We start from the raw sequence: 15071 nt of genomic DNA on the forward strand, positions 1-15071 counted from the left end.
TTCTTCTTCCTTTTTTTCCTTTTCTTTTTTTCTTTTTTTTTTTTTTTATTTTCTCTCCTTCTTCCTCTTTCTCTGTTAGTACGATCCTTCACATCCCTTTTCTCTTTTGGACCTTCTTTATCCGGTTCGACGGCTTTGTCACGTTTTTCATTCTACCTCGTCACCATTTAATTTCATAATATCGTTTCAACGATATGCTGATGGCATTGAAATCATGCATATCGACAAGAATTATAAGGGAAACTTACGGATTGCTCAAAAGTCTTGGAAATTTTTATACGATAAGTCATATTATCATCTGACAACTCTAATAATGATTCTTCGATTTTTTTCAACGTAACTTATCGTTAGAAGCATCGACGACGAATCGAACGATAAAAGGGATTGTATATGCAGTATGAGGTACGGCATTACGGCAATGAATTTCCACTAACTCCCCAGCCGCTCTTTTTGAGAAGGCTCCTCATAGCAACTCTTGAGAAAGTTTGCCACGGCAACCCGTGCCGCCGATTAAGCAAATTAAATTTCTCAGAGGTAAGGGAACGAAGAAATCGCAGAGTTTTCGAACGCTCCACCACCGTCGTTACTTTCAACCCCTCGACTCCTACACACACCTACCCTATCCCTTCCATATCCTATTACTCGACGTCGTTACGCAGCACGAGCACTTAATACCGGCGTATTATGCGAAGTCTCGTATTGTAGCATTGAGAATCGAGCTGTATCGTCCGAAGTTTGCCAGACGAGCTTTTGAAAAGACCACCTTGGAAATTTAGTATATTATTCGCAATAAAAATTTTTCTGATAACTCATTAACTTCGACGGAAATATTTATTATATTTTATAGAAAAAAAAAAAAAAAAAAATATATATATATATATATATATATATATATATATATAAAATATATTCAGTTTATTAAAATTCACACTTTCTATATGGCAAAATTTATAAAACTTATACTATGGATAATTTCATAATTATTTAAACAGCGTATAAATATACTGAGTACAATAAACATAAAATTTAGTTTGGTGTTTCTTTAAATGCTTCTAAATGAAAAAAAAAGAAAAAAAAGAAAAAAAAAAAAAAAGAAATTGAATTCAATCACGTCGATGCAAATTGGACATATTCTATATAGATTAAAACTTTTTAAAACTAATAAGCTTTAAGTAAAATATATATATATTATATTATCAGAATTTATAACTTTTTTGGGTATGATTTATTACTTCGTCTGTATATATTTGAAATATTTTCTTATATAGACGATGATACTTAATTACGATAATCCAACTTATTTTGGATCGACAGTGACGGAAGAAAAAGTGGATGGTGTAATGTTACAGAGGGTTCGACGTACTTCGATGCGCTCGTTCGCGCTTGCGGACTCGAGTGAAATTGATTTATCGATCGTTCAACCACGCCGAGCCGGTGCTCTACTATATAGCACACAAACATTCCTGTTTCGAACGCGAAAGGCAATGTAGGTCGATGCATTCTCGCGATTACGAGCTAAATCTAAATGGCTTGCATCGAGACAACGTATGGATTAAGGATTTTCATTTTTATTTGTTTGCTTGCTTGTTTGCTTTGTTTTCTCTTTACTTTTCCTTTGACTTTATCAAATTTCCAAAATATCTTCATTTATTTGCAAATAAAAATGTTGATAGTCGTTCCATTCTAATAAGGAATAATTTCAAATAAATATTTAAGACTAAATTTTAATTTCATATGAATTTCTTTCAATTTCTCTCAATTTTGTTATATGAAGATACGTTCGTATACAAACGGTCATTGCTTTGTTGTCAAAGATAAAGAAGACACGGATAGATAGCAAGATAGAGAGATAGTGAGATATATATATATATATATATATATATATATATAGAGAGAGAGAGAGAGAGAGAGAGAGAGAGAAAGGGAGAAAGAGAGAGATTAGATTCTTGCTCGTCCAGACGACTTCACGGACAGAGAGAAGAGGCACGTGCGAGTATGGAAAGGCGCGACGACAAATTCAATTTCGCGAAATTAGCCGGCGGTACATGCAAATTGGCACGAAATGAACTCCGTTATATTGTATTAGGCGTCCACCTGGAATTTCGAAGGGAAAACAGAATAACGCTCCGTAGTTGTGGAGAGAAGAGTGAGAGTGAATGAAAGAGTGAAAAAGAGAAAGAAAGAGATAGAATAGTAGTCCAGCATAAAGATCTTGAAACAAGAGACCCTTGCATATGTTACTAGATCTACCCTTTTCCTTTTTTTTTTTATTCTACTTTTTTCTCTTGCCTTATCTAACCATTCCTAGTTTTATTCTTCATTTCCTTTCCTTCCCTTACGATTTATTCTTTCTCGTTGTCTTCGACACTTTTATACAGTATATATGTGTCGAGAGTTAGCTATGAACGAACGAACGGATTGGATTCACCGTCGAGAAGCGATTGCTCTTCGTTAGACATTTAAATTTCATGGGAATACTTCCCATCGGCCGTTCATTGCCAACCTGAAGCTCTCTGTCTAGTTCCTACGTTTCTTTTTCTATCACTCCTCTCTCTCTCTCTCTCTCTCTCTCTCCCTCCCTCCCTCCCTCCCCCTCCCCCACCCCGTCCCCCTACTCTCTCTTTCTCTCTCTCTCTCTCTCTCTCTCTCTTTCTCTATCTATCTATCTATATCTCCATCTCTCTTTTCCGCTTTCGATTCCAAGCTCTCGTTTGAATTTGTTCCAATCGTCGGAATAGAGAAAGTGGCTACCTTTTCAAAAGAATTACGACCAATCTTCGATTCGAACTAGAGGTTTCTCATAAATCGCGCGTGAGTTTCGTGTTGGACTACCTGAACTGTTCACGTGAGGTTTATTAAAAAAAAAAAAAATATTCAAAAAGAAAGAGAGAGAGAGAGAGAGAGAGAGAGAGAGGGAATACAAGATCAACGAAGTTTCTCGAGTCACGTGTTATTCGTATTAATTGTGTTACGGATTGCTTAATTCGATTTAAAATATCTATAGATTTCTCATTGGTACATTTCTACGTTCAATGTTCTCTAAAAATATCTATAAAGTAACTACTTGTAATGTACTGAGATGAGACATACCGATAACATAGCATTAAAAGGTTCAATTAATTAGCAACCGTATACGAGAAACATGAATACGGTGTAATGTATTGGTATATTTAGAACTTGTAATTACATGCTATGCAGAGCTAATGCAAGTTGATAGATATATAATATACATATATATATATATATATATATATATATATATATATGTTGCATGCATTTGCTAATAGCTATCATTATTTTATTTTGAAGTGGCATTAATAGACTACGTAAATGATTAGTAGATATTTGTATAATTCGATGGTTGCGTGAAGGGTTTCGAAAAAAATTTTTCTCAAGAATAACACGTTACAACGAATAATAATAATGCGTGCATGCGATATTATCGTAATTTTTACATTTGTACCATTAATTTTATTAATTCTTTCTTTTTATTTAAATTGTAATTAAATTCTCTTTGAAAAAGAATAATTGTAATTGGTAAAGTAACATCTCAACGTATACCCTTAATACGCACATTCGACTAATCACTTAATTAAGGAAAATTAATCGTGAATTTGCACGTTTCGATCCCTGATTAGTAATACATATAAACCGAGGAATAAGCATCGTGTCGATGTGCATTGCAATGCGATACGATCGAATGAGAAAGTTTCGCATAAACGCACATGAACATTCACACAGGTAGACATTGAAATCACACGAATAATCGAGCATTCATTAACACGAGATTCCCCTTTGAATCAACTCGAATACGTCGAATCCTGGTACGATAAGCGTTTTTAAATATTCTCTCTCTCTCTCTCTCTCTCTCTCTCACTCTCTTTGTCTCTCTCATGTGAAATGAAAAGAAACGATAATCTGAAATTCCAGATTGCTGGGGTCGATCTCATCGCATTAATCTTGCTGCTAATTAAAACAGGTAATACCAAATCCGGTTGGTTTACGAGCTACCTTCGTGTACGTATTACGCGATATCTTGAGAAGCGCCGCTAACACATTCAACATGGCCTGGAAGCGCGAGTTGCTCCTACTCTGTCTCTTCCTCTCTCTTTCTCTCTGTCTCTCTCCCTCTCTCTCTCTCTCTCTCTCTCTCTCTCTCTCTCGCTCTGTTTCTCTTTCTGTGACAGCGTACGTTAATTAGCGACCACCGTTGCGCGTTTATTTCGAGCGTGCTAATGAGTATTTGAGTAATGTCTCCTGTTTCATCCCTCCAACTGGCACACCCTCTCTCGGTACGCGCAATTCTTTTCCCTGATGCAAATTAACATAATTGTTAATAGAGGACGGTGAGCGAGTTGAATACGGACGTGAAAGTGCTGCCTGGACCAGATGAAGAAAAAGAAGTAGAAAGATGAGAAGGAAGAAAAAGTGACTTTTATTATTTTTTACGAATGGTCGAATAGGAAATCACGGTTCCTTCTACAATGCGAAATAATTACGCGTTTTTTGAATAATTTATTATTACGATTCTCCGTTAATAATGAAGGAAAGAGAATAAAAGGTTGAGTAATTTCGAGGAGAAGAAATTTGAGGATGGAAGTATTCGAGGATAGTGAGGGGGGGGGGGAGAGGGAGAGAAAGGGAGAGGGATTGGAAAAAGTTATAGAGCAAGCAAAGTGGATCCCTTTCAGATCGAAAAGTTGAAACATTTTTATTTAACTTAAAAAAGGCGTTAAAAGTAGTGAATCTTGGATGGTATAAGTTATGCCAAATAATTTTCGAACTCGAACTCGGTAGTAGTAATGTTGGTAGTGATGTTTGTGGTAGAGATGCTAGCTTCAAAAATTCTTGAATAAGTAGAAACTTTCGTCCTCCACGGCGACGTTTCTACGAGTCGAAGTAGGGATTTCTTCGGTAAAGTCTGCAAGAGAGGATGCTTCCCGGTGATTTGTCGAGAAAGTATTTGAGAAAAAGGGCCACGTGAAAAGGCGGACGCAGTTTCCCGGAAGATTAATTCGCCAGAGGCCAAGGAATAAGCCGAAAGTAGGCCGTTCTAACTTTCCATCGAGAAACGCTCGGTTCTTTGCTCTCCGATCTCTTTCTCCCTCTTTCTTTCTTTTTCTCTTCAAATTCTCTTTCTTCTTATTGTTAATATAGTATAACCACTTTTCTTTCCTATGTATATATATATATATATTCTTTTATAAAAATTAAATGTAATAAATTCTACGAAAATCACACGTGTGATCGTGGTAGATATTATTGACGGTGATAAAAAATAAAAAGAGTAAAAAGAAAAAAAAAGAACAAAAGAAAAAGAAAAAGAAAAAGAAAAAGAGGAAAATATTGTTGAAAATTTTCCAAGATTTTCCAAGAAGCCATCGGGGAGCATCTAATACGATCTTAGAATTTAGCACGAAATTCGAAAATCACGTTAACGATCCCAAAATTTCCGCGAAGAGTAGAAGATCGAGCATGACGGCGTAGGAAGGGAAGACGTTCGTCGTCATTGCCAGAACTGGTTTCTCGGGCAGATCCTCTTCTCCCAATTTCCTCCAAGACGTAGCTTCGTTTCTTCCCAATTACTGAGAAGCAACGCGACTTTATAGAGGCTGGGATCTATTATCGTGCCGGCGGATAAATAACGAGCCGCTATTCCAGGATCGAATGAGTTTGCACTGCGCCAGTCTTTCTTCTCTTACCTCCTTTTCTTTTCTTTCCCTATTACCTTTTGTCTCTTTTCCTCTACTTCTTTCTCTTTCTCTTACTCTTTCTCGTTTCTCTCTCTCTCTCTTTTTCTTTTTTTTTTTTTTACCTCATCTGCCATCGATAAATGGAACGAAAAAGTCTTCTCTTCGTTTTCGAACGAACGAACGAACGAAGAGGAAGAAACTTGGCGATGGGCATAGCTCAACGTTGTATCGGCTCGTGGCATCTCTCTGCAAACGCGTTCCATCCTACTCGTCGTTGTCTTCCTTTCTCTTTCATTCTGATCCCGCGTTAACGAGGTACACCATCGTGTGCTCTGCTTCTCCATGACTACGTACACGTGCGTTTCACCAAATATACGAATTATCGATAATCGTATAATACTACTTGATGGAGAAAGAAAAAAAAAGGAAAAAAGATTTATGATATAATGTACATTTTAAATGAAGTTTCAATATTTAACGATATTTGATCACGATTATTACGATTTTAATGAATTAAACCGATTTGTGGAAAAATGAACGAAATGAATAGTTTTATTTAAAAAAAAAAAATATATATATATATATATATGTAAAAGGATCAGTAATTTATTTTTATCTAAAAAAAAAAGAAAAAAAAAAAAAAGAAAATTACATTATTCGACTCGATAATTTCTTCTTCAAGATCTTCAATTTCACTTCGACGAATCGAAACAGGAATACAAACGGAACGGAGTTAAAACAGTACAGGAAGGTGGTTAACGAGCTGCGTCGAAGCAAGACTTTCGGTCGATTGTCCGAGCAAAGCGAGTTCGCAGCTTATCTTCTCGCGTGAAGCATTCTTTTCGCGTTTACTTCTCTCAGTGCTCTCAAGCTCGTCCTTTTCGCCTCGTTACCCTGACTACAATTGACACGTTCGAATGTTGTATACGACGCTTCCCTCGGAAACTGTTTATCACTTTCGACGAGTTGGTCCATCCTTTTCCCCTTTTAAGTCCACTCGAGAGAGAACGTATGTGCTCAGACATCGATATATCGATGTTTCTGATCTTATCGAGCTTATTAAACGTTCGAATAGTTCATCGATATAAAAATATGATCTGAAATATAAGGATCATAATAATAATAATAATAATAATAATAATAATAATAATAATAATAATAATAATAATAATAAATATATAATAATAATAATAATTCCTTTACTGATGAGATATAAATTTACAATTGTAACTATGTTGAAATTGGATAAATAGATGAATTATTTAATAAGAATTATTTTTTGCCCGATGAGTATTCTCATACGTCTATAAATCATTAAAATATTCATACGTTTTTATGAATCAGTCATGCATCGTTATACTCTGAATTGCATAACTCAATCAATATATAATTTCACTCATTAATTGAACATGACTTCATTGTAGAATGACAATTTAAAAATCGATGAATATAAAATTGTCTTTGTTAGTTAAAATATTATTTTTAATTACAAACTCACCGAAGTCTAACAGACCATCCAACTGTTTCTTTTGGTAAAAGGGACGCTAGTATTGAGGTGAAAGGGAGCGTTTCGATAGGAGAGGTGAGATAAGTCGAGTTCAAATTTATGGCGCTTAGGTAGGTGTAGGTACGAGCCACGCATACGATGCGTCATGGCGTGCTGCATGCCATGCTTTAGTTCTCCTCTTCGTCCTTTTCGTTGTAGCGCCTTGATGACAGTGCAGATTGTGCGACAGTCCACCAGTACCGTTCACCTTCTATGTTTTCCTTTTACGCGCTTACGTAGCATTCACCATCTTTACCAAATTACTATACGATTTATTGACTCTCGAAGATGAAGTAAAAGTTCAAAAGATAATTAAAATATATCCTTATAACGTTTAACGTTTCATATGAAAGTTTTTTTTCTTCTTTTTTCTTTTTTTTTTTTTTTTTTTCTAACATAACTCACTTATCATTTCATAGAAATGATTAAACAGAATTTATACACACGCATATTACGTTATATATTAATGAGGAAATAGTTAAAAAAAAAAAAAAAAAAAAAAGAAAAAAAAAAAGAAAAGATTGATAAAAGTTTAACGATTTAATAAAATTGATTTTAAATGTTATAAATGTTTCGACGAAAATAACACTTAAAATGTAATACCTTAAAAGCACGATAAACTTTGATGCGATCTATTGCAGATGTTCATCAACGATTCAAAGATGTTCTAAACGTCTTCGGCAAACAAGGAATATCCGAACCCATTAATCCAAACGTCCAAGAACCATTTTGCTAGTGTTTCATAAGACAGACGATCGAAATGATCTAACCCGTCCCATTTTCGATGCGACGAAGAGAGAAACGAAAATCGTTGCTAGCCTATCTCGTTACACTCGGTGAATACATAAATATAAATTACTTAATTTCGTAACTTGTCTTAAGTTTGGTGCCTACCGTCAACGCGAAGAAAGACGTGATCTTGAATTCATTATCTCATCGTGGCGCGTCTCGTGTCGATCTTAACGGTAAACGAAGCCGATGCATTTACGCGAGTACACTACATTTACACAGACAAACACACACACACACGCATATATATATATATATTATATACAGTAACGTTTATGGTCTATTAAGCGTACGTTCGTTGTCTGGAATATTATACAGCGAGGAAAATACTTCCTGGGGTGAAAGTATTATAGGCACCTAGTATAATTGAGAAAATTTAAAAGAATAGAAAGAAAAAAATGATTTAAATTGTTATTTCCTCAACATTATTGACAATTCCTTTTCATGAGTTACCAGATAGAATAAGGTAAAAGGGAAAAGAAGAAGTTCGCACCAGATAAGAGAAAAAGATGCCACAGGATGTTTCAACCTCCCTCAAATAGGAAACGCATGGCACGTTTCTAGGAGGACGATGTCTATCGGTACTTGTTTTTGTTCTTCGCTTCTAAGGAAAGTAGAGTGAAAAGTAGAGTGCGAAAGAAAATCCATCGTGCGTCGACTTCCGAAGGTGTAAGATTACATGAACGTCATGGCTTCGTTGGAAATGAACGCTTCGAGAATTTAAAACGTTTCATTTCGCGGATATGGAAATGGTAGGAGGAAAATGAGGGTGAGTACGGAGCGTCGTTCGTTCGGAAATTGAATGATTAAACCCCAAAGATCGATTTATGGAGTTAAAATAAGAGGAGAAAAATAAAAGGAGCATTTTTTTTTAATTAATTTCTTTATACGCATTCAATTGCCAATAAGAACTTATTATTTTTAATCAAGATTATAACTTTTAATTGATATATAAACTATATATATATATATATATATATATATATATATATATATTCAATTTATATTATCAACGATTACAATTCTCTCTCTCTTTCTCTGTTGTTTATCTATCCTCTCTTTCTCTTTTTCCTTCCTTTTTTGTCGTCACACGTTTCTGTTAGACATTTCTACAATGATTGTAATAAAGGAGACACGATTGTAGGGCGAGGCGAGATTTATACATGGATAGGTGTTACTCTCTAGGCGTGGAAAATAAGACAATTCTCATCGGGGCGCTTATCACAAGCCACATGAAGGAACTCGATACGAATGAAATATATCACCGGATACGCGAGTGCTCGAGATGCGTGGAGACGCACGTACTCCGAAGGAATCTCGATCGAAGTTTAAGATACGGCACGTTAAACGTTCTTATCTACATATTTTATAGCACCTCGCCCATCGATAATGACGCCGCTTCGAGACTGTTTTTTATCGATAGAAGACATCGTCGAGGGTTAAAATAGAGTAGGGGTAGGATGTCAAATGAATAAACCGAAATTTCACTACATCATGTCTAACGCATCGACCCTTCTTTCTAAAAGAATGAATTTACATACGTCAATTAATTAAAATAACGTTTCGTTAAACCACAGCACCGATTTAATGTATTCAATTATCCATCTCTTTTCGATTTTTCATCGAGATTAAACTCATTTCCTCGCACGAGACCAACCGCGAATCTTTCCCGGTGCGTATCTCTTTTATCGATTTTCATCGAATTATAAGCCACAAACTTTCTCCTCTCTCTCTCTTTCTCTCTCTCTCTCTCCTCTCTCTCTCCTCTCTCTCTTTCTCTTTAACTATATATATATATATATATATATATATATATGTATATATTATATGTAAACAGGTACATATATATAATATTTCTTCTTAAAGTATATCGAAGATTCATTTTGATTTACTCAAATGTTTCCATTCAGATGTTTCATCCAATATAAAATGCCTTAGCTATCACATAACATTCTTGATCATCGTAGATAACATGGAATGGCCGATCGGTTTGGAATGTTATAGAAATCATGATGGTCTTCGAGTCTGCCGATCGATGCTACAGATATAGGCACGTTTAATCGATGGAAGGAGGCTCTCCATGAAAGAATATACAGTAAAGGTGCAAAGAGAGGTATTCAACGGGAGAAGTAGGAGCGTAGTTCAAGAGGAAAATCTATCGTCGTTGTGGAAGGTGCGATGCTCGTTCAAGCGAAGCTATCTCGAACGCGATCGTAAAAGAAGTGACTGCTCTTCTTCTCTCTTTTTCTCAGTCCATAACAGAAAACAGCAAAGTCCTTGGTATTATTCGATCAGAATCTACGTTTGCCTAAATTGTTTCAGTCCGTTCTCGTGGCTCGCTAAGGAAAATTGGAAAAACGTCTATTACTTCGGTGAAAAAGAAAATGATGGCGACCGATCGATAGAAGTAACTTTTTATCGATCTTCTGAGAACGAGAGATAGAGAGAGAGAGACAGAGAGAGGGAGGGAGGGGGCAGAATGTTAAAAATAAAACAGAAAAAAAATTGGTAGTTGAAGAAAGAAAGTAAAGGATGGGGATGGTTCATCTTGCGTCTCTGCATTTTCTAACGCAAGCTTTACGTGACTTGCGAATATCGCAGCCAATTTTGACCGACGAATTTTCAATAGGTAGAAATTTACAGAAAGAGGAATCGGTGCGAGCCTTTGCATTGTTTTTCGCTGGGAAATCATTTTCCCCGGGATATACGAGGGTCGGCTCAGTTTTTCCTTGGTCCAGCAAATACTGAAAAATGTATTTTCTATATATATAAAATAACTTCATTATTTCACTGTCATATACATATATATAATTTAACTTTAAATTCTTAAATTCTTCAAAAATCATTTCAGACATTTATAGTACATTAATATAGAGAAAATTAATTGTATATAATATATGATAAAAATCAAAATATTATATATCTATTAATTAAATAGGTCATTGTCAATTTGAAATTGAAATCTCAGAAGAACAAGTTAGCTCTGAATAAAAAAAAAAAGAAACATTTCACAATTTATGTCTCCCCAGTCGTGCAGCGTTCCATTTCGAAAAGTGCTTTTACAAATGATCCGAGAAGAAAAAAGAATACGATGACTTCTGAACGATTCGGTATTCAAGCATCGATTACTAAAGAACTCGTAACCATAAGTGAAAACGATAGGCGCACGAGGATAGGCGTTCTCGTTCGTTCGACTCCGTTGGGAGGCGGATCATGGTATTTATCCTCGGGGTTCAGTACTGAACGAGCTCTCCATCTTTTTCAACATCCTTTCTCCACCTACCGAAACGGTGTAAGGGACCCAAGATTCTCGTTTTCATTGTGCCATCACAATAGTCACCACGAAGGTAGCGAGAGAGAAAGAGAGAGAGAGAAAGAGAGAGAACAAGAAGCAGCTGTCGCGGAAACAAATTCCTAATGTCGCATTAAACAAACCATTTACAATGCAGTCAGACGGCACGTTCGACGGTACAATTACATTATTGCCTTTAGGGGATGCTAAGCCATAATCCAAAAGGAAGAAAGAGAATGGGATGAAACGTAATAGGGAGAAAGATTTCTGATGCTTCTCACTAGATACATAACGTACGTGCGTCAACCGACTGGCAGGAGGCCTGATACTCTAGCGGCACCGTCACTAGAGGAGGATTTGTCGGATTAGCTTCGATGATTTATGAGCTATACTCGATTAGCGGTATGATTGAGGAACCTTCCGTATTGGATAGGTCACGAAGAGAAAGCAGCTGGTGGTTCTTTACTTCGATTTGTGAAAATACGTGATTGTGGAAAAGCTGTTTACTTTTAATAATCCCTTGTACGATATTCGCCACACGTAAAAACTTACTGATTAAGTAAGGTCAAAGGACTTTTATTAAGGATATTCGCAGTTAACGATACTTTTATATATTCCATTGTATATTTTATCGAATACACTTAACTTTTATAAACATTTGTGTGTACTTACGCGTAGATATGTGTGATTTTTGTATTAGGTATAAATTCTATAAAGATAAGATGGGGAGATTCGATGGAGGTCCTTGTCTCGGTAGGATAATCCATCGCGAATTACGTGCCCCGATGGCACTTTGTCGTCGACGATAATTCTGAAGGGTCGAAGGCGATTGGCAGTGTCGATCGTCCAAAGGAAGAAGCGAAGAAGCTAGCATCGCGAGTATGGAGAGAGTAATTTGTATTCACGTTAGGCGTTGTCTCGCCACCTGGCAACCTTACTCCTTCTCTCTCTCCTTCTCTCTCTCTCTCCCTCTCTCTTTCTCTTTCCCTCTCTCTTGTTACCCCATTCCCCACGTTCCTTTCCCCATACCACCAGCCTTTCCTTCCGACGTGCTCGTCCTTCTCATCTCGTCTCGTGCACGGCGGCTTCCCCGACAGCGTCGACGTCCTGTCCGTTCTGCTCCGTTGACGTATGTCCTCATCGATCACTTCGTTCGCACCCCTGCTACTCCCAGCCCATCTACCTTGCACCGACGCTCTTCTCACTTCCTCTTTACCCATTGAAATTCCGACCGAGTATAATAAGGTTTTATTGCGTTCACCAGCGGTCTCTAGCGCCGGTCCTAAAAACAAAGAGACCAAAGAGAAAGACAAAGAGAAAGAAAGAGAGAGAGAGAGAGAGAGAATTGCTTGGGCAAGGCGGACGAAGGATAAACCTCTCTGTCTATCTCTCTTTCACTCATTCACTCACTCTCTCTCTCTCTCTCTCTCTCTCTCTCTCTCTCTCGTTCTCTTTATCTTTCTCTTTATCTTACTCTCTATTTAGTTCAAGGATAAAATAGCACCAAGCACAGCTTTGTATCTTCGAAAGATTATGACGATACCCTCTTCAACGTACTAAAAATCTTGTCCTTCCGAAACTCGAGCTGTCTTTTATGGCTAATTTTATGGGTAGACAGGCATACCGTGATAACGAGAATCTCACGACCGAGAAAGATCGTAAACCGAATCGCGAACATTTTCTAGAATTCCTTGTCTTCTCTGTCAAAGTATAAGAGAGCTATGTGAGTTAAAGGACACCCCGTAGAAAAGCCGTAGTTATTTTTATTCTAGGAAGCGACGTTTCTCAACTTGGCTTGGTAAAAAATGTAAAATATATCTGGTTAAATGATACACGTGTCTAGGTTTAGAAATTTACCTTTTCTCTGTGAAAATTTGAAGGATTAAGAACTTGATATTTCTTCGTCATTCATTTAAATTCAATTAAGATTAATTATTATCATTTCATTACTCTACGTCTAATTCTTCCTAAATTAACTCAATATTATCAAATATTCGTATGTATATATGTATATATATATATATATATATATATACATATTAAATTTACTTTTATACTAACCTACGTTGAGTTACTTGTACAAGAAATTTCCATTATTTCTTGATCCTTACGGTACGCTTTTAAAATCCCCATTAAAAGGCTTGCTTTTTTCTTTTGTGTGAACCCTCCTACAAACGTATCTGGAAAAACGGGAGACGCGTTAACGGTCATCTTATATGGAGGATACGTGTCATGTGGACTCGTTAGTCGAAACAAATACGATCTGGGGTAGGTACTAAGGTATACCGTATACATACGTATATATATAATATATATATATATATGTATATGTATATATACATATATGTGAAATGATGTGTATTTGTATGTATATAAACCAAGGCCCCTCGTCCGTCCACATCGTCAACGCCCATGGGATTATCCATACCATCTCGTTTCCGCAGCATCCCTGTCAGCCACAATCCGGTCGTATCTTTGACGATTTATTCGTATTACTTTTTTTGCGAAAAAGTTCAGAGAAACGAACCAAAAGGATCGCCTGTTCATCGCATTCCGTACACGTGGAATAAAATCATGGAGTACTCAAAGCACGTGTAATCTCGATCTAATGAGAAAAGATATTTATATTAAAAATTGTTAACCGATGAAAAGCGGACGTTCGTATTTATAGATATTCTGAAATTCAATTCGTCAGAGAGCTTTCTCTGTTTCCTTTCAATTTCTATTTACTTTTACTTGGAAATATCGAAGGAAAAACGAAAAAAAAAAAAAAAAAAAAAGAAAAAAAAGAAGAAAAAAAAAAACGAAAAAGAAGAAAGAAAGAAAGAAAAAAATTGATTAAACTTATTCTAGAGTTATTTTTTTCCTCTCTCTCTCTCTTTTTTTTTTTTCTTTTCTTTTCTTTTTTTTTCCTTTTTTTCACGTATCATTACCAAAGTAGAAAAGTAGATATCCTTTGATCATCTTATAGTGTAAAAGATTTGCTGCAGTATAGGTTTCTTGGTGTTCGTAGACCACAGCACAGTATAGCCTTGCGCCATCTCTGGGAAACACAGCTTTGCCTTCTTCCTAGAGTTCTCTTGCTCCAAAGTAAGCTCCTCCTCGTAGCCACGGCCGTTTGGGAATACGTACCATTATCCTCTCGACGTATAGATGAAAGCGAAACCAACCCGCAGAATGGATTTATCCAGGAAACGCGACAAAGGGAAAGGCAAAGTTTTCCACTAATGCGAGCAAGAGAGAGAGAGAGAAAGAGAGAGACAGGAGAACGTCGCATTCGCTAGACAACCACAAGCCGTTTTGCACGCGTTTCTTTTTTAACTCGCCTATCCTTTTTAGAATGCGTTCTTCAACGCATAATCCTCTCTTTAGTGCTTCCCACGTGTCTTTGAAGTTACTATCACTGCGAAGCAAATTCGTTAATCTCCCGTTTGGATTGCATCTCTCTCGTAGCCTTTCTAAAATTTATATATATATATATATATATATATATATATATATATATATATATATATTAAAAATAATCATTGATATTAATATAATTATCAAAATTTAGATTTAAATTGGACAAATATTTATATATTTATAATTGATATATCTAATTGTTCAATAAAAAATATAATTTTTCTTTCATATCGACGAATATTTTTGAAAACGTCATATTTTAATGGCTCCATCCAGTGGCGCCTTAGAGTCTGCCGAAAATTCTTTTGGTTTTCGGTTATATGCAAATGAACGCATGAACTGCAAA

The 15071-nt window shown here is 36.1% G+C and overlaps 1 long non-coding RNA gene across 1 annotated transcript; it reads right to left on the minus strand.

The window, feature by feature from the left end:
• Positions 1-12381: 12381 nt before the first annotated feature.
• On the minus strand, positions 12382-13872 carry LOC124952931. Its single transcript, XR_007102061.1, has 3 exons — positions 13749-13872; positions 13382-13500; positions 12382-12602 (listed from the first exon to the last, which is right to left on the minus strand). It is a non-coding gene; the product is annotated as an uncharacterized LOC124952931 (long non-coding RNA).
• Positions 13873-15071: the final 1199 nt, after the last annotated feature.

This window comes from Vespa velutina, chromosome 11, assembly GCF_912470025.1.
Source record: "Vespa velutina chromosome 11, iVesVel2.1, whole genome shotgun sequence".
NCBI classification, from domain to species: Eukaryota; Metazoa; Arthropoda; class Insecta; order Hymenoptera; family Vespidae; genus Vespa; species Vespa velutina.